Source organism: Henckelia pumila, chromosome 1 (assembly GCF_033568475.1).
Source record: "Henckelia pumila isolate YLH828 chromosome 1, ASM3356847v2, whole genome shotgun sequence".
NCBI classification, from domain to species: domain Eukaryota; kingdom Viridiplantae; phylum Streptophyta; class Magnoliopsida; order Lamiales; family Gesneriaceae; genus Henckelia; species Henckelia pumila.
Genome location: NC_133120.1, coordinates 80,447,780 through 80,470,465, shown reverse-complemented (window position 1 = coordinate 80,470,465; position 22,686 = coordinate 80,447,780). Strand labels below are relative to the sequence as shown.

The following is a 22,686-nucleotide window of genomic DNA, read 5'->3' as shown; positions in this document are numbered from 1 at the left end:
TTAAAAATATTTGTGTTAATTGATTGTTTTTTTGACATTTAAGTTATTAACTATGATTAAAAAATTGTTTAGCTATTTTTAGAATTTAATAAATAGATTCTTAAGATAATTTTTTTGAATTAAAATGAGTATTTTTGCCCATCCATTAAAGTAGTCAAAATAATTAATTTAAGATGCATTATGATACGGTATAAATATAGATAAATGATTTATGAAAGCAAAAAAAAAATATCATTATTATCGATATGTTAAGCATATGATATGCTCTCTTTTTTTTTTTTAGTTTTTTAAGCCATATAAAACTCATATTAATTTTAATATCGAATCGAACTTATTGAAGGAAAAAAAAAAAAAGAAAAGCATATTCAAACTCGAGAATTAGTTAAAGAGAATGGAGAATCAACCAATTAACACACTTGTATCAAAAATTTCTTTTGTTGATAAATTTTATTTTTATAAAACTCTTGCGGATGCAAATATAATTGCCAATAAATAAATAAATATATATATATATACATATATATAAATATATATATTTGAACATGTGTGATATTCGACGACAAATTATGATGCACGAATAGAAAATTACAAAATAATATATATATATATATATATCTTACTATCTTACTATCTAACTATTCTAACTATCTTATAATACATAAATAAATTCATTAGACTAATTGAATTTGGTCCAAAATGTGAGTAGGCAAAAATGTTATTATTTGTTTTGTCATGTAAGGGCATAATAAAAATTTAAAATTAAAAAAAACTAACTTTAAAATAACACAACACATTTCCTTCATCCCATGTCTTCCCACTTCCCCCACCATTCCAACATTTATGATTTATCTTTATTTTTTTTTATTTCACATAAAATTATAAAACTCCAACATTTATATTTTTTTTTATTTTAATTATTTTGCAGAAACTTATGAACATCATTTATCTTATATCTTACTAAGACATTATAAAATTCAAATATTACGATACACACCAACCTAGTATATATAATATATATATATATATATATATATACATGTATATATAGCACATTGGGATAAGTGGGGATGATATTGCCATATTGGGGTCTCTTTGGTCAAGGTCGCTCTTTCACACGCACGGAAAGTCGTGTTGCTTTTATACCTTGCATGAAAACTCAACGAAGAAGAAGTTTTGAGAAAAAAAATTTCACTTGACAAAAGAAATACATTTATATTATTTATTGTTATAAATATCTGACATATATGACATGTGTCTTATGGATATCTCATAAAAATCACATTTTGTACACTATTATTGACTTATTGTCACTATAGTTACACTCGATGAATCCTATTTTAAAGTATTTCAATATCAATTGATAATTAAAGCATACGCTACTTGTCGTTTGATTATACATATTTCAATTAATTTATTATGTCGTCTTTTATCATCATATTTCACTGTTCAAATTAACTTTAACTTAAAGTTCAACTGATGATTTAATAATCGTGCTACATTGAGTATAATATAAAATTAAATTTTAATAGTGCATAAATGTGGATGGCTAATGTGTCATTATGATAAAATTAAGTGATATATTTTGTTGACAAGCGTATCGACATTTATAAATCACAAAGTCAGGACCAGACAGTTCATCAAGCTACCTTTAGAGTCGATTCAATTTAAAATACAATGATAAAGATGTTATATATAAAATAATAATGAGTACAAAACTTGGTGTTTTATAATAATTGAACACTTACGGATATTTAATTTGCCCACTTCAATTACCTAACACCTCTTGTGTTTGTTTTGTGAGACGATTTCACATTTTGTCATACTGATCTTCCATCAAGTCATGATACATATATATTGAGAATTAGTTGAATTATACCTTCCTCTTAAAATTATAGACCTGTCATAAATACACATTTAAAATGTTTTTTTTTCATACTCATCATACCAACCAATTTACATTATTCTAATTTTTATTTTTTTTATTTTATCTCGTGTCTCGTGCCAATAATTATTAAATAAACAGAAGAAAATGCAAGATAAAGTTTTTTTAAAAAATATCTAGATATACTTGCCTAAAAAAAATATATCTAGAAATACTACGTAAAGGCCCACCCCGTTAGTACAATTATTTACGGCTAAGCCCAAATAATCGAACCCCACCACGTGGTGTTGTCCTTTCCGAATATTCACAAATAGAATCGAGTGGGCCCAGAGAATCCCCGCGTTTATGTTTGTTTTCCCAGAAAAAAATATCCATTTGCATTTGGGCTTGACGAGCCCATCTTCCGATGTACGTACCCATAAATATGGACCACATGGGCTTTGCTAGCCCGATATTTTGAGTCGTTGATCATCGTTCATCAATGGATGTTTGGTGCTTTAGTCCTTATAATTTGCTTAAAATGTATTTTCTTGTCCAAGTCATTCCGGAGGACTAGGAAATTCACGGGAATTTTCAAAATGGTTTTTGTTTTTTTAATATAATTTCATTTTCAATTTTTTACGAAGCCACGAAATTCAAAATGGTGGATGGTGACGTTGTATACATTTGAAGCCTCGAAACGTCACATTTATTGCTTGAAAGGGATATGTACTTTCCCTTGATTCATTTGCCCTTTCGTTTCAACCAAATCTCACCTTAACAATAATTGAAAATATAGCTTCGGGTGAATAGGTTAGCATTTGATCACTAGTTGTCATATGAACATGCCGCACAAGTTTGATCTATTGTGATTTACTTGATTAATGTGATTTACTTGATTATTGCATTGGATCGATAGTTTATTTTGTACACATCGAAAAAAATAACAATTAAAAATAAATCCTACATCATGAAAAAAATATATAAAGCAAATAACGGAAATTACATATTTCTATTCAAGAAAACAATACTATATCAACATTTATTCTTCGAATTTTATAAACTATATAAAAAAATGGTCCTAGCATGTATACTTTTTAATCATAAGCCGTTAATTTTCACACATGATGATTTACTGAGCGTCGTTATTCGACAAATGATAAAAAAATATTAAATTAGTACATAATTTTGTTTAATCTATTCTAAAAACTATTAGATTTGTAAATTCATGCATCATTATACCAGTCACTATTATGTATATTGATTTATTATTCATATATTATAATTTATATAATTTTCATCATCTAATTCAATGAATCAAAGTATCAAACTGTATATAGAAATTGATACAAGGATCAGATGAACTACCTTGTAGTTTCACATGACCTTAGATTTTTTTTTATAGTTGAATAAGAGATTCTATTAAGATCGAGTCTTAAATTCAAAACTTTTTAATTCAAAGGGATTACAATAGTGTTTGAGACACTTTTCAGTTTTTTATTAATAAAATTTTAAAATTTTTTAAAACTTTGTTAACGAAAAAGCTACGGATGCTTCATACAAATTATCCCAAATTTTGAAACCCTACAATTTTTCTAATTATTACATTTCCCCGGAACCCTATCCAATACCCCCAGTCAACTTTTTTCCTTATCCTCTTTCACACACAGTCGCAGGAATACATACATGGCGTGTAAGTAAAGTACCCGGCCTCTTGCAAGACAAAACACTGACATTTTTCAAGCAAATATTTACTCTCTCTACAGTTTTTATGCTCGAAAAGCTATGATCGGCACAGCAATGGCGCAGCAATTCACCCCTCGATCGTCGCACAGGGGAAAGATCCGTTACCTAGATTCGGCCTACCGTTGGAGAAAAGTTACAGTTCCAATGGAAGTCAACTAACTACGTTTTACTTGCAAATTTTGTGACATAACTTGTTTATAATTGAGAAAACGAACGCATTTATTTATAGTTTATTATATGGATTTGGTGGAGGAGGTGGGGGAGAGTTCATCCCCGCCGCGGACCTACAGCATCGGCCGCGGAAGTGGCGGAGGAGGACACGATGTGATCAGGAACGATGTGTTGGCTCGTTTGATAGAGAATGGAAATGAGGAGGTGGTCGGAAATCCTCATTTTCGTGAACTGTTGGAGGCTCATTTCAACCGACTTCCTCAAAGGTGCCATTTTTTTCCCTTGGGTGTGCGACGTTTGTTGAGATATGAAATCTTTTTGCGTGTATGTGTTGAATTGTTTCGAGTTTGTATGTTTTAGTTTTGCTTTAGATTTGAGTGCATTTTGCCCATTGGGTTGCTTGTGATTGTTTGCACGAATTGCTTGTGATGTAAAACGCTATTTGATTACGATGCTGAAACATAGGTAGCATGCATGTTACTTGTTTCGAGTCACGTTCATTGGGCTTCAGATTCAATGATTCACATACTAGAAGGTAGCTGTAATCTTTCCAGGAGATCTATGGTTTCTTTTTGACTTATTTTACAATGTTTTGTTTTGAATTTTGGTCTATTTGATCTTAATATGGACCTTTCGGTGCTGCAATTTAATCCATCGTGGCGTGTTTTTCAGTTATATGTTGGATGTGAATATTGATAGAGTGGAAGATGTGTTGTTGCATCAAAAGCTTCTTTCTAGGGCGAAGGACCCTGCTAATCGACCTGTTTTCCATATTCATTGTCTACAGGTATGGATATGTATGCATTGGCATTTTAGACCCTTCACTCACTGGCTCAATTCAAAAGTTCCCTTATTTTCTAGGAATTCTCCATTTACTCAAAATTATTGAATCTTTTTAAGTTTGTATCTAGATTTTAGTAACTTTACAGGATTTGAAGATTGTTTGTGCAAGTAGCAAGAATACAAAAGGCAGCTTTTTGCTGCCAAAAATATGTGGATTTGATTCTGTTATTAATGGTGTTAAGATCTAGAATTTGTGCGAAGAAAAAGACATGAAGGAGTTGAGAATAGCTATTTCTCATTTTCTGTAAAGAATACTAACTATTAGCTCCCGAGATCAAACGTACCGAGCAATCGTCTATTTGTATGTATGCAAACTGAGCTACTCTTACTCTATTGCAGAAGAAGAAAACACGCTTTTTTATTTACAAAGTTGCAATTTCAATAAAGGCAGTGTCAAAAGTATTGTTAATCAATGAACTGTATTGTTTATTTAATAGTCGTTGAGTTTAGGTGATGTTATTAATATGACTCAGTAAACTTGTTTTTTCTTTATTAATCATAATTATTGTGTGCAAGCTAAGCACGAAACGTATGAGAAATCAATCTGATAACCCCCATTTCTGTCGGCTCATGAGGTAAAGGCAAATAAGGCAGACTGAATTTAGCGATTGTACCACTCTTGCTAGTGCCGCTTACAGGTGATCATTCAAAGACAACTAAATATTTTCTTGATGTTCCAAGTATTTGTAAAACCTTTCCTGAAACGGTTTGAATGATTCTCCTGTAGCAGAAAGATCTCGCTGATTCCCCATTTACCTTCCCTGTGAAATACTGGAATCAGAAGATGATTATTTTGCTTTACTGCTGGCTACTGATTTTATTGCATCGGCTAGTTATTTGATGTGGAGAGCAGATGGTTTTACTGCACAATATTTTTTGCATTTTATTTTTTGCTGTTTAGTCATTTGCACATATCTCATTTTTCATTCTGTATATGACTCATGCTACTCCCTTGCTTTATAATTTTTCATTGGCCACAGGATATTTGCACTAGAACCGATGACATTGATGAAGAACAAGTTTCAAGTTTTCCTCCTGCCTCGAATCTACCTGGTACTGTTGAAGACAAAGAGGCCAAATCATCAAGTCATAGGTGCTTATGATATTAAATGTCTAGTTGTGTAATTGATTTTTCACCACTTGTAGATAATAGCCTTCTGGGTGCCTATTGGTGGTGTTTTATGTTTTTATCTGGTTCTTTCAATATTCTAGTCTGACTGTGACTTGAAACAGGAACTTTATGGGTGGCTTGGAGACTTGTTCTAAGCTAGAAGATCTAAATTTAGATATTAGGAAGAATTCTAATGATAAAGACAAGGAAACTCCAGCAGAATATTCTCCCAGAAGGTAATTTTTTGGGCCACTTTATATGCTTTGTGTTATTATTTATCTTAAGGATAAAAATGTGTTATTTAAGGTTTGAGGGCTAAGAAAGATTGGGCCACTAATTCATTGTTCCCAAGTATTCATTAAACTTTCCGACCTCTTAGGTGTTAAGATAATTAGCTACAAATGTCATGCCTGATCAATTCTCTAGTCAAAACCTCTTCGGTGGACTTCGGTGCCTTTTATGCTTCTCTTGAGCAATTTTACTTCCTCAACCCTTACCAGCCATTTCCGACTATCATATGGAGGGGTTTAGAGTAACTTAGTAATTCTCTTTCCTATCTAGAAAGTAGAAACTACTGTCGATACTCTGTTCTCTTTGTTGCACTATGTTATTGATTAAGATCACCCAAGCTTGAAGGTCATTTGGGCCAAGACTCTCTCTCACTTGAAAATGCACACTACCTGTGAACTCTTTCATGTTTTCCTTCAGTAGTGCTTCTTGTAACAAAATAAATTTACTATAAGCATGTATAGTGCAGGCAGGAAGCTTTGCACACACCAATTCATGAAGTAATATTTTGTACCATTGACAAACCTAAGCTTCTTAGTCAGGTAAATTACATAACGTATTTTCTGCATTTTTAATTAGATATTTGGAATTTACCATGCAAAATTCTTTGTGAACTTCTGTGTCTTGGTCATTGTCATGGAGTTAGGCTGATGATTTGTGTACGTTCTCAATTCTCATTCAGCACCAATCATAATATGCTATGTAAGTCACGCCAAATTTCAAAATGTTGGTGCCTCATTCTTCTCCGAGAAAAATGAATTCTCATTCAGCACCAATCATAATATGCTATGTAAGTCACGCCAAATTTCAAAATGTTGGTGCCTCATTCTTCTCCGAGAAAAATGAGAACTTTCACTATTACCTGTCACTCTCAATGGCATAGTTTCTTGAGTATCTAATAGTCTTTTCGTTTTGATTCTTCCTTTATTTTCTCTGATTTCCTCTTTAGATTATTCTTCCTCTCCTCCATCATTTGGTGTTTCATGCTTACTTAGATTTGGTAATTGAGCATTTTTAAGTTTTGTATTATTGAAGTCTTTAACTCTTTTTTTTTTTTCCCTTCTTATGCAGCTTTCTGCTTTGCTCTCTGACATAGGACTTAACATACGGGAAGCTCATGTATTTTCAACGACAGATGGCTACTCTTTAGATGTATTTGTTGTTGATGGATGGCTTGTTGAGGTAACTATGGTGTAGTTTACTGACCGATCTTGTCAGTTGGCAAAAACTAGCCAGTGAACTAGTCAAGTTATAATCTAGTCGGATCGAAGATTGAGTCAATCTCACATAGACTAATATTTATCAAGTTACTAGAATTTTAATCACTTACCTAAGATAGACAAAGTAAATAAAAAGAGAAGGTCAATATTATCTGTCTAAAATAATTAACTGGGATAATTGTCTGGTAAATGTAATGGTATCAATAATCAAGGAAGAATTCAAGTTCAAATAACTTGCTAAAACACACAAATATACCAAACTCTACTATATTGACACATGTTAAAATCCCATTAGTTATCAAATTCTTGCACAATCACGGTGAAATCCCTTTATTAATCGATTAATCGATTCCTTGAGTTAATAAACCTATTTAAATCTAACAATTCAATTATTCATAGTTGAATTTATTTAGATCTAAATGCATTAAATCTTTGTGGAATTTCAGTTTTTTCTTAAAACTGCACATAGAAATCGAATTTATTCCTTATCAATTTTACTATGTGTTGATTGAGGTCTTTGTTGCTATATTTAACCAGCGCTCTTCCAATTCGTGATTAATCAATCAACATGTAAATAGGTAATTAGACTACTTACAAGAAATATTAAATCAACATCAATCAATAATAGAAAGCAAGAAAAATAATCTATTGAAAATACATCAAATATCAAACACAGTATTGTCTAACCATATTGTGGTCTTAAATATATTTTTTTTATTTCCTTTTTTAAAAATCTTTTGGTGACTCTGGAGGCTTGTAAAATCACTTTGGAAATTAATGAAAAACTCTCAACCAATTCTTTCCGTAAATATTAAAATTCTTTGCAGTGTCCACTCTATCGCCTTCTTCGGGGTCTTTCCTACGTGACATTGAATGTTTGGCCTCGTTCCCAAAATTATATTTTTTCCACAATATGGTCAAACATAAAAACATTATAAAATTAAACTAAATAAGCGTAAAACAAGGAATAAATGATATTAGATAAGCACGAATATGACAAAACTAATCCGTAACATCTCTATTGGATTCGAGCATATACCTTTTTATTTTGACATGCCTCGGACAATGACTACATTGACTTTTTATTTTCTTGTACATTGACTGACTCTCATTGAACTGTTGGTGGTTCCTGTATGGCTGTATTTCGGGATTTTTGTGGAGTACCGTGTGAAATTTTATCTGTAGAGCATTGAAATAAATTTTTTATGTCTACGGTCGAGGGTGTTGCTATGTGGAAATGTTGTTGACTCTTATACATTTTGGCTAGGATACAGAGGGTTTATATGAAGCCATGACACAAGCGATTGCTAGAAGCGAGGTAATTGATATTGATATAATTCATATTGTTTTGTGTTTATCTTTCGCCTTCTGATCTTCATTCGTTTAGTTTGAGAATTCAGTTGATTCGGTGTTATATATTTGTTGCACTTCCAAGGATGTGTTGCATGTTTTATTCGCTCGCAAGCGCACGTTGTCAAGTTTTAATATAGAGTGAGTGAAGTATCGTTCTCACAGATTGAATAATTAATATTACACCAAATATTTATAACTAATATGAATCAATCGTATTTAGAGCCTCGATATTGGCACGATTTTCAGCTTATTACGGTGTTTAAAATAATCAAGGTACAAATTAATAATGGTGATCAATTAACGAGAGAATTCTAGATGTGCGACTTCGTTCAACCTTACACCATGTTTAATTTTTAACGATGTTTATATTGTAAATTCTTCAATTCATTAGCGTAAAATTTAATTATATCTATCCCTTGTCCCAAGTGATGAACGTATATTATCATTTAATATAGACCGCAATATTCCTATTAACAATCTAACATTAAATAATATGAACATCACGAAATTCTTCAAGGGTTTGATAGTGTCATATGCCTTCCAGCACTATGATCACCCACGATGTGTTTTCCTATGTCATGTTTAGAATTCCCTTTCCCGAGTGATGCATTCAAACATACAAATCAGTCAACCTATGGCCAGTAGAGTTAAAAGTAAAAAAAACAATCAGAAAAGCACAAATAAATTGAACGAAGAATTCTAAATAAAATATCAAAAGATCCTAAACATGGTTTCCGGCGTCACTAGTCGATCCTCTGGACGAGAGAATTAGTTCATGATGAAATTGAAAAAAAGTAATTCATCCTAATAAAATCTAAGAAAGAGAAGGATTAGAACAAGCATATATTGTTCAAAGATGATTAAAGTGGCCATACTTCTTCATAGATAATCAAAGTGGAGACTTAACCATAGATTAATAAATCAGAGGTGCAATCCAGTTTGATCAAGCAAAATTATTTATTTAAGTTTTGCTTGAATGACTAGTAAAGGTAAAATCTATGTCATGAGAGTTTGATAAAGTGCAAGTAACTTGGTGTAGTCTGATCGAGGGCTTCTGAGTTTAGTTTGATTCTATAAGGTAACCGTAGGTATCAAATGTTTTGCATCTCAACAACTTTATATTTTTGGTGAGGTCATCAGTTGTCATGATAGCTGAACCAGGCCCAGGGAAAGATCATTGGTTGAGAGAAAGAATTCCATGTGCTAAGACTTTTGAAAATAAAACCTCATGAATGTGGTGGCCTGTGTTAGAGGCTATAGTATTCAACATCTCACATCTCGAACGCCTTAAAATTTGTCTAGGGATCGTGGTCTGGTTCTTCGCAGTCACGGCCAATGTTACTGGCCAAAGCTAATGCCACACAAGGAAAATTTGAAGATTGGGAAATAGATTGGAGATTATTGAAGATAGGGGATAAAATTGCTGCTGGATCTTGTGGAGATTTGTTAGTACATAGCTCGGTGATTAATTTGTTGGTTTAGTCTCTCCTGTTGTTAGTTACCAGTGCCAACATTTTGAGTGTTTTTTACCAGGTATTGTGGAATATATTCTGGCCAGAATGTTGCTGTCAAGGTCCTTAGATCTGAGCATTTGAATAATTCTCTGGAGGTAGAGTTTAAACAGGAAATTGCAATTTTAAGGTAACCATCACTGCAGCTTTCTAAAATAAACGCCATACCTTTTTTTCCCAATTCATCCATGGTTTTTTATTGGTATTGAAATTTTTTATATCTGACATTCAAAAAAGTTTGATCTGGTCACCACCAATTCCAACTCAGTTAATTGAAACAAGCCTCTGTAAATTCTCTGTCATTGTAATTTTCAAAATGTTCCTTTGTCCAATGCAGACAGGTGCAACATGAAAATGTGGTGCATTTCATCGGTGCTTGCACAAAGCTACCACATATATGCATAGTAACAGGTATTGTGCTTCCTATGAGAGTAACTGGCTTACTTAGCTGCTTTTGATGTGTTTCTCTGAATGATTTGCTACATATTATAAGCATCATCCATGCAACTTAGCTATAGGATTGTTTTGAACTGTCAAACGGATTCTGTATTCTCCTTTCTCAACCTAAAGTAAAATGTTTATGTAATAGGAGAAATTTTAAATTATCTGAAAGTCCCATAGTTGTTTCTTCATGTTTTGATTGTAACTGTGTCTAAAGTTTTACCAATTTATTCACTTCACCACTAATCTTGTGTTTAGAGTACATGCCTGGTGGGAGCCTGTATGAATATTTGCATAAGAATCATCTTGTCTTGAAACTCCCACAAATGCTGAAGTTTGCAATTGACGTCTGCAAAGGATGGAGTACCTTCACCAAAAGAATGTTATACACAGGGACTTGAAGACAGCAAATTTGCTTATGGATACTCACAATGTAAGTTTTCAAGAAATAAGATTTTCTTGCTTGAATTTCAAGCTGGATTGCATACTCATCCTTAATATTGTATGATGTTACCTTTTGCCTCCATATTGTTGGCTATGGTGTCAGACTTCATATTCATGAGATTCTTCATCAGTTGCTTGAGCTTGTTTTGCATCTTTTATAAATTAGTGTTGCGTACGTGTATTGATCAGTTCGATAATTTGTTTCAAGGTTGTGAAGGTGGCAGATTTTGGAATTGCTCGGTTCCAGAACAACGGTGGGGTAATGACGGCAGAGACTGGAACATATAGATGGATGGCACCTGAGGTGATGTTTTTAGATTTTCCTATATTGCGATGAGTAATTTTTCATAGAGAAAGAGGGCTCCAAATTTCTTCGCCCAGCATTTAAATCTTTGTTCCGTTAATTTGGATGGTTTAGGTTGTAAAATGTATCTATAGCCAAAAATTATTGATTCTGAATCTCCTATGCTCTATCTAACAGGTAGTTTTTACTCATTGTCTTATTTACAGGTGATAAATCATCTACCTTATGACCAAAAGGCAGATGTGTTCAGTTTTGGTATTGTTCTATGGGAGATTATGACGGCCAAGGTGGTTCTGAAGTTCCTATCTTGATGAATATTAATTAGTGCTTACAACCAGACATATGTTCATTTCTTCTTCTTCTTCCTTCTTTTTGTTTTTTACCTTTCAGGTTCCTTATGATACCATGACCCCTGTACAAGCTGCCCTGGGAGTGAGACAGGTTTGTGCACTTTTCTTGACATGTCAGTTGTTGATTTATGGATGAAAGATGACCAAAATTGCAGACATGACTTCAACACATGTTGGTGTTGCCAACTTCTAAAGGCTTATTTTACCCCTACCAAATCTGGTATGCTCTAGGGCGCGAGTAGCCTTCTGGGATGCAGTGAATCCCTATCTTAGATTCTGTCTTGCACTAAGAGAACCAAAACACCAGAGACACACACATCAGTTGAAGAATCATATACTTTATAAATTAGCTTCTGCATCAAGTAGTTTCTATGGTTTGTGGAGAAGATAAATAGACTTTCCTGCACTCACATACCTCTTATATGGAGTTGCATATGTCCACTGTGAACAGACACGACTGCCCAGATGATATAACTCGAAATTTATAAGTCTAATTCAAAATAGAACATAAAAATCACTTGCCAGGTTAGAATATTAGTATTACCAATACGATGTCATTGTAATTATTAGAAATGAGACTTGGACCTAACTCACCTCAAAAGCTAGCTCAAGAGGTGAGGGTTGTCCTTGTCTATATTAAGGGCTTCCAGGAATTGTATCCTACCGATGTGGGACAATATTCTAACACACCCTCCACACGCCCAGGAATGAACATCTGGAGCGTGGAGATATTAACGGGTGGCCTAATTATAGGCAGCCCAATTATGGGCGGTCCAACACACACGGAGGGTCTGGGCTCTGATACCATGTTAGAAATGAGACTTGGACCTAACTCACCTCAAAAGCTAGCTCAAGAGGTGAGGGTTGTTCTTGTCTATATTAAGGGCTCCCAGGAATTGTATCCTACCGAGGTGGGACAATATTCTAACAGTAATAATAGCTAAAACTCAGTAATCTCTTTAGCATATATCCATTAGTTTTTTTTATTAGTGGTTCAACATCAACACTTGAAAGATATTCTTTATTTTATGATGAGCTGATATGTAAGACGATTGCATACTTATTGCACTGACAATTTCATCTTGTTCCATGACTTCTAATTTTGATGTTTGATATAATGGCGTTTTGAATTAACAAGGTATAGCCCATTGCTTCAAAGATAAGAACAGTGTCGATAAGTATCGATACTTTCAAAAACATTATTTTGAAATAAAAGCTGAAGTTGTCACATATTGTTATTCTTGATTGAATTGACATATACACGTCTGCTTGTCTAAGTTTGAAGGGAACAAATTGGAAGATCATCTATGCACAAGAATGTCCAGGCTGAAATGTCAACTATTTTTTTTTGCCAAATTCTAGGGCCTTCGACCTGAACTCCCCAAACATGCTCATCCCAAGCTGTTAGACCTGATGCAGAGATGCTGGCAAGCTCTTCCCACCGATCGTCCCTCGTTCAGCGATATTCGAGTTGAACTCGAACAACTATTGCAAGAAGTGGAGGTAAAATGCACCTTTTCTTGCAAACAACGTTCACCTTCGTTAAATATTTTACTGCACACTGATTCAATATTTATTGAAGGTGCACATTAACAGACATATTTGCAGGATCCTCGGGATGTACCCAATGGTGGTTAAAAGAGAATAAATTACACGATCTCGGCATGCTTCAATAATAATGGTGATGGGTACTGAGAGTCTTTCCAACTTATTTGCTCGAACTTGCCTCAACTCCTAATTGATATGAACCGATATAACTCAGTCGTAGGATTAATTGTTTTGTTGGTGTATGTATTGGCACGCTGTTGACAGGAGGGTGTATATTTTGTACATACTGAATTGTGGTTTTTATCAGTTTTGGATTGGATAGGCATATAAACCACGAGTCTGATTGTAAAAACAATTAATGCATCAAACTGTAAAATACTCCTCTCTTGTTTCCGCTTTTCAGAATTAAAGTTTCAATGGTACATTAGATATTTATAAAATTAAACCAGATATTTGAGATTTTTATTCAATGTATAGTATTCTTTTATGTGGCCTGTCCTTTTTGGTCGAATTTGTTGTCTTACACGGTCTCCTCGAAGAGACTGTTTAAGAGGAGTTATTCTTTGAGACATTCTTACATACCTGTGTCTAAAAGATGTGATTGACACATATTTACAACGAAAAATAAGCAATTTGTTATGGTGAAAAAATTAATTAATATATATAATTTGTTATGCTTGATAGGGAAATTTGGAGGAATAACCGATCAAACTTAAATTTTGAAAAATAATTCAACCCAAGTGTAATATTTTTAGTATAAATAGTAATATTTTTTCATAGACCAAACAGAAGATTCGTCTCACAAAATTGACTCGTGATAAAATTTTATACAAGTGATTGTGTATAAACCATAAGCAATTTGTTATGATGAAAAATGTTGTTAATATGATTTTTTCTGCTAACAGGGAAAATTGGAGGAATAACTTATCAAACTTCATTTTCGAAAAATAGTTCAACCCAAGTGTATTTGAATATTTTCAAATACACATGAGTGGATATATCATATTTTTTTTAAAAAAAATGTTTTAACAAGAATATTTTGCTAAATATACCCATATTATTCATGATTCAATCGAGAGTATTCACATAATTAACAATATGCATGCATGGTGGAAAAGTCAACCATTACTCCGACTCGATCTTATATGTGAATTGAAGTTGTACACAAAAAAAAAAAAAAAAAAAAAAAAACAACAACACATTTGCATGCATGCAGGCTCACGTCCATGGATTATTTATTACATCTTTACCATTTTAAAAACACACATTATAAATTTATGTTGCATGCATTTATTATTAATATTGGACGGCGGGTTGTTTTAAACCCGTGGTGGCATGATTTAGGCCAAATGTCAATTTCAATATTCCTATATGTATCGGTGTATATAATATTTTTAGTCATGTATGTTTTAATTAATCAAAATAGTCCTGTATCTAATTATGTTCTTTTGATCATCAATTTTAGTCATTTCAACAACAAAAAAACATGTGATCAAATGACCAGTATTATAGTTATGTACATTTTTTGTACAAACGCGGTTAGAAAACTTTTGGAGATATCAGCGTGTGTTTGACAACGTAATTGTAAATTTTAACAATGATATTATATATCCTTTTAATTACATGATTCTGATGACAATGACTAAAATATAATTGATCAAAAATAAATAGTTACCGGACTATAATTGATTCATTGAAACATACATGACTAAAAATGTCACATATCAATAAAATATATATATATGGGACTAAAATTCATTTTTTCCCGAATTTATATTTATAGATTTACAAAAACTCTTGTGAGACGATTTTATGGAACAATTTTGTGAGACGAATCTCTTATTCAACCTCCTGAATTATGAAAAATATTGTTTTTTTATGTAACAAGTATTACTTTTCATATAAGCATGGATCGATCGGGACGATGCTCGTCTCACGGGAAACTTATCTCACGAGAAACTTATTCCTATAGAATGAAGGTAGTGGTGGTGGAGACTGTACGTAGTAAAAGAATGTCTCCCAAATTTTTTTTTTAAAAATAGATTGGAAGTGGTGAGAACGATACTTCATCTAGAGTCTAGACCATTACTGCTTTGTATGTGTATTAATAAATCTCAACATTTGGTACTTAAAATAAATTTCCAATTTGAATTGTATAATATTTCAATGTCGTTTATTTATTCATACCAAGACTTTTATTACAAATATTCGACGGCATCGTTTGGTTTGAGTGATAGGATAAGTAATACATAGATAAGTAATATAATGTAAATTAAAAATAAATAAGAAAAAATAGTTAATACATTATTTGATTTGATGAATAGATTATAATTTATTTGATTTAATTGATTTAAAATTAATAATTAATAAATGGATAAATAATATGATGAAAATAACGAGAAATTAAATGGGATAAGTTATACATAGATTAATAATACATCAAACCAAACAATGTCCGCTCAACGATTATATTCGTCGCTAGTGTTTTATTCGAATCCGTACCATTTTAAATTATAAATTTATAAGTATTTGTCATTAAGTATTATACTATTTAATTGTTATGTAATCTAATCATGTGTTGGTCAAATTAATAAATGTTTTTATAGGATCTAATATTAAAGGAATATATATATACACTAATATAACTTGGGATATATATTCATATGTATTTTGTTAATCAATTGAAATTAAAAAGAAAAAAGAAAATGATGGGAAGTAGTTGATGCCGGGAAGAAAAATGCGAACGAAAATTATAATTTTTGATAACGTAGCTCACACGTTTTTTTTTCAGTCAATTTTATATTTAGGTGCTGACGTAGCACCAAAAAATAATGACACGTCGCATAAAATTGAAGGCATGCATGATGACGATGGACATCGCTAATGTATTCGATATGATGTTGGCTTTTCGATGAAAATAATTAAAATTGAAAAAAGTGCAAGTTTAGTTAACTAAAATTGTGAATCGATAGAAACATGATAAAAATGAAATTTTCAAATTTTCCCTATGACATTCTGATCAGCTCGAAATAGATCAATGAAAAATTTTATTTTTTTACACGTTAATTTATAAACGAAATATATTATATATATTTATATATATATATATATATATATATATATATTATATTAAGTTCAAGCTTTCTGCATCAGATAGAGTAACTGAGTAAACTTCAAGTTCATTATGAACAGTTTATGTATAGTCCATCTTTCGAACAATTTTTTATTAATGACTTCAAACACAAATTACATTAGCTTGATAGACTCGTTATATTTTAATCTCAATCAAGCTCGATCGAGTTCTTGATACTTCATTATATTTTTAACCATTGCAATTTGCAATCTTATCTGTTATTTAAATTCGATTCACACTAAGCTTGAATCAAATTTTAAACGAGTCACTAATTGATTTTTAAATTTATCAATCTCAACTAATGGGCCTTTATTTATTTATTATTTTTTAAAAATAAAAAAAGAAGAAGCAAGCTTTAATTCGAACTAGGCCTTGGATGGGCTTATATATGCTTTCAAGTAACCCAATGTGTATTATTCAATGGGTTATTTTTATATATACATTTTCTATTTTTCTGGTAGTACTAGTTAGAAGTTTAATTAGAATATTATACTTTTATTTCCTAGAGAATAAAATTAAAAGGCATAAAGAGTAACTTTGAATCACTTGATAACATCTTTATATACATGACAATCTCCATCAAACATATCCATGCGATTCATGGATTCCATACATTTTATTGTTAATAATATCTTAAATTTTCTTCCAGTTTTTGGGTAATTTCTGTACAAAGTATATGTCTAGAAATTTATTATTATCAGAATTGAATTATATATCGAATATGCAACATATATGATTGAATTGTGACAATAAGTAAAAAATAATTTTAGATAATGACATAAAGCAGAGAGAGACAATGAGTTTCTTGCCAGCCTAGCTATCTAGCTAGCTAGTGCTCTTATTTTGGGGCATAATAAAAAAGAAAAAATGAGAATTATAATGAAAATGAAAATGTTGGGGATGCAATGGATATATATATATATATATATATACTGTTTGTGCAAAGGATTGGGATTGGACATGAATATCAATATATCATCAATCATAATTATAAATGGTGGAGAAAGTGATTTGTGTCCAATTTAACAGGCATGCATGCTGCCATATGTGTCGAGCCAAATTTATTGCGAAATCGACTGAAAGTTATATAAAATGAATGTATTCATTATTGTATTTGGTAAAAAAAAAAAAATAACGGACATAAAATGAATGCATATTAATAATTATTTGTATTTTATAGATTTTATTGAGATGGTTTGAATTTTGAGATATGATATGGAGAAATTTGAGAAAAAATTTGAGAGACTAATAACTCAGCCAACAAAGTTATATAACGAACATTATTATGAAGGGTAAAACAACACGTAAATTTTGGTGTCATATTGACACATCAAAGTTAGTTAGTATGATGTGCTCAAGTTAATTAATAATATAACATAGATATGTATTGTATTATTAAACTTGAGACTATATGATAACGAGTTTTGGTGTCAAGATTTGTCTTTTTTTTTTTATTCAACAAATTTAATCTTTTTTTATTTAACATTTATTATTCGAAAAAAAAACAAAGTTCTAAAAAACGTACATGAAGCGCGTCAAAGCGTAGAGTTTTATTAAGCTTTGAGGTTGTTACAAACTTATGAGTAAAAAAAATGCTTTTTATTTTTACCATAATTTTAATTATTTTTGGTCAAGTAATAAATAAAAATATAAAATTATCATATATTTAAGATTAAATGAAAAAAATTCAAGTTCTAAAGAACATAAAATCATTAAAATTTATAATAACTAATAAGTTTATGCAAATCTATAATATAATAGAAATAAGCTCATTATCCATCAGTATGTGATATTTATGTTCTTAATTTATTTATTTAATATTTATAAACATATTCATTCAAATATAAATGAAACCTTGTGTTGTACAAATCATTTTATTAATCTATCTCAGGCGCAAAAAAACCGTAAGTGCCACAAAAGAGAGCTTTTTAAAATACTGGAAAAGAGTTCATTACGTAAATTTATTAGCACATGATTGCTATCATAAGTCATAAAGAGAGAACTGCATTTTTTTAATCTTGTTATATGCATTTTTTCCCACTTTTGTTCCCGTTAATTGTAAATTTGTATTTTCAGTTCTTTTAACTTGCATATGTTTTTTTTGTCCTGATATAGTGAATTTTCGTTTGCAGTCCTGTAACTTATATATTGTTTTTATTTTTGGTCCTTTAAATTGTACATATATTTTCATTTTTTACTTTTTTTTTATCAAAGTCTATCGTATTTTTAGTCATAAAGAGACCAAAAATGAAAGCAAGTACAAGTTAAAGAAAAACATGTAAATATGTACAAGTTACATAACTAAAATTAAAAATTCAACGTAACATGACTAAAAATGAGAAAAAAAACATGCAAGTTACATGACTGAAAATGAAAAAACATGCATATTACATGACTGAAAATACAAATCACTCATCATAACAGAACCAAAAATAAAAAAAATGCAAATAAAATGATCAAAATCCAATTTCTCCCCTATCTAACATAAAATATCAAAATTATATATAAAAATAATCTATATAATTTTATTTTAATTAATTTATACCTTTTCACAATAAATTTTTTTTATGGTATACATAGTATGCCGAGGAATGTTAGTTTGTATTACATTAGCTGCACATTTAACTTAGTTAGTGTGTTGGCATATCGAACCCAAAATATCTAGTTTTCGACATATTATATCAAAATTTTTTCGATATACATATATTTTTTCATTATACGGAATTTTTTTGGGTATCTATACGATATCAATATGGATTTTTTCTACATAAAAAATTCGAAATTTCAGTATCGGTATCGGTATAAATTTTTTCATACCGATATTTTTGATACGGTATACCGAAAATCCACCCCTATTTGATAGAACTTTCAGAAAGCACTTCTAAGCTTTTTTTAAACAAAATTTAACAAAATTTCAAAATTTTGTTAAGAAAAAACTAAGAAATGCTTCTTATAAGCTCTTCCAAATACTAGCTAGGTGGCAAACACTCTTTATGACCAAATTATAATATCATATATAATTTATATATGATTATTCCAGATTAGATGCTCAATGGAAACCATCATAATCTATCCGATAATTTATATTTTCTTAAAAAAAATGGAAATATATAGAACGTCAAATAAAAGAAAAAACTTGAAACTAATTCCATGTTACAAATATAATTTTCTGACGATATGGCTTCACGAGATATTTTCCATGCCAATTATTTGCACATGATCCTGTTTGGGAATATTAGCAATGATATATTCCCCACAATAAATCAAATAAAAATTGTTGCAAAAGGAGACACGTACGTTATGTAACTCGAATACATATTTCACTCCCTATTTTTGTTTTTTTAAAGACATATTATATTAAGTGTAATAATAATAATAAACATAAAATGTGGGAAATGCATGGCCCATGTATATATATTTGAATATTTTTGCACCAACCAAACTTGTCGGTAATGTCATATCAAAACCCCTCGACTCTTTCAAATTTGGCTTCTTCTTTCCAAAGTTACTCTTTGTATTGGAAAATCCTCTTTGTGCTTAATTTGTGTGTTATTATTTTCTTTCTTCTTTCTATTCAATCAGTTTCCTTTTGGCTTGCTTTTTTTTTTCCCCCTATATTTAGAGCTGTTTGCCTGTTTATAACTTTTTTCTTATCAACTTGTTATATTGAATATTTAGACAAAAAAATCATGTGATGTATCAAATAATCAAATAATTATGACGTAAACATTATTGATATAAGATGGACGCAATCGATAAAAGTATACGAGAAAATAAAATGAGGATCCGATGCTTGACATGACCAAATGCGTTACCGTTATACCGTGGAAAAACAAAAAACAAAACCCAAAGCCATATTAATAATCAAAAAAATAAAATGAAGAAGAAAAAACAAGAGTTTGATCATGGATAAAAAAAAAAACAGAAGTAAGTACATAATAATTAATATATCTTAAAATTAAAAATAACTATAAATGTTTTTGTTAAATTGCGTAAATTTAAGTAAAGCAAGTCACAAGTGCTAAAGCCTAAATGTTCCACCGGACCCGTTAGCAATTATGAGACAGGTAGGAATTCGCGGCTTTCAAAATTAATTAAATATTATTGACCATTGAAGTCCTTTGTTATCATTGTAATTTGTAAGCTGGAAAAAGTCTAAATATATTATTTATTGAAAATAAAATACTGAAATCAATTTGTTCCCTTTTTTTAAAAAAAAAAATCTAATTTATTTAATTGATTATTATGCCACACTTTCTCGAATGGCCTTGAAAAATACATTCTCTCATCTGGGTACCAAATTCAACTTTACAATTTACATTCAATTTTTTTTAAAATAAATAAATAAAAAATTACAGATTATTTTAAATTTATATCATTGTTTTAGAAGAGTGGCTAAATATTATCCAGTTTTCGCGATGAAGCTCTCACTGTCGAGGAGTCCTATCATGGAGTTGCCCGGAAAGTGATATTTATTTATGACGCAGATTGACTAGGTCCGAATTTTTCCATTTGTGGTCCGTGTAACACTAATAAATTTTTTTCCCCCCAAAGTATAAACTATAAACTTATAAACAGAAATATATCGAACTCATGACTGATGTTATCGTTTTATTTAAATCATCATATATATATATATATAATATATGTATACACACACATATATATGCAACAAATAATATTATGTAATGGTAAATTTTTGAATATATATATATAGATTTGATATTATGAGCACCCATAATGTGCATTTTTGTGTGCACCGCTGACGTAACATTCTCTACATCCAATAAATGAACGTCACATCAGCAAGTGCATACATAAATGCACATGATAGGTGATCACCATATCAAAACTCATATATATATATATATATATATATATATTCTATTGTCATTGCATGTTATGCTGTTTCAGTTGATTGTGTATTATGCATGTGGTTAATTATCTTTTAGACCTTTTTGAACTCATCACAAGTTTGACCAATATCGAATTTTTAAAATTATTATATTACAAATATACCATACATAATACTAATTAATTAATTTATTATGTTACATACCTAGCTATTTTGTGTGGTCCAAATTCCAATTACTGGTATACCGTATATGTGTATATAACTGATAAAAGCTATACGATTAACATAACTTGATCGATAATCAAAAAGTTACATAAAATTATGATATATTTATATTTATATAATCAATAGAAGTTCACGTGGATGTATATTATACTAAATATGTATATTTGAACTACAATAAAAATTCTTCCATTTCAATAATAATATTTGTCGAGGTGCAGTAATTATTTTTATATAATTTATAAAATTTGAATTATCGTCAATTATAACATTTAATAAAACGATAAACGCGACCAAATCAAAAGATACTTCGACATTAGAGCGATGCGGGTACAATGCCATAGAGGTATATGCGTGGCATATGTTGAATCTACGTGCTCTCCGCCTTGCCAGATACCTGCTCTCCTTGTACTCCCCGAAGGCTAATAAACACCAACTCATGGTCATTGCAAGAATCGTGTGGTATATTTGCAATAAATCTCATTTATCATTTTCAATATGTATTTCTATACATGTGATACGGCCGACTCGGTTATTATTTATAGTTAAAATAATATTTTTGACATAATTTTTTTATATGTCGGATCGAATAAAAAGTTTTTCTCACAAAATTGACTCGTGACATAAGAGTTTGTATATTAATTATAATTGCATTCATCTCTCTTATCAAATGTAAAAATTAACATATAAAAAAAATAAATGTCAAATACATAAAATGCTGGAGACGTGAATGCAAATTACGTACTCGTTAACAAAATATAGAAGCGCACCTAAATAATTGTAGAAAATTGTGATCTATATCTTAAAAGTCAATAAATAAATTATGATCCCATTTCAGAGACTGTTTTTGAACCTGTTTTTGTTTTTGTTTATTCAGAGGCAATAAATAGGAAAAAGTCATGTCTATAGACTTTAGGTATCTAGTTTTAGAGCCAAAAATAAACAGAAATTTACCCTTCATATTTGACTTATTTCTGCTTCTATGTTGTTTATATTTATTTATTGCTTCTACGTACCTGCCAATTTACCCTTCATAATTTACTGAAAATCATAATTTTTATGTATTATATTTATCGAATGTACTCTTAGTCGTTTTATTTATCAAATATACTTTTATGTTTATATGTATCGAAAATTAATGATAAATTTGGGCACATTTTATTTATTTAAATTTATTGATAGATATTATTTAGTTACACACACTAAATGTACTTCAAAATCAATATATATATATATATATATATATATATATATATATTATTTTGAGAAGTTAATGATAAACCAG

The 22,686-nt window shown here is 30.4% G+C and overlaps 1 pseudogene; it reads left to right on the top strand.

Moving 5' to 3' along the window:
- The first annotated feature begins 3,503 nt into the window (after positions 1–3,503).
- Positions 3,504–13,652, top strand: LOC140876461 (serine/threonine-protein kinase STY8-like; annotated as a pseudogene).
- Positions 13,653–22,686: the final 9,034 nt, after the last annotated feature.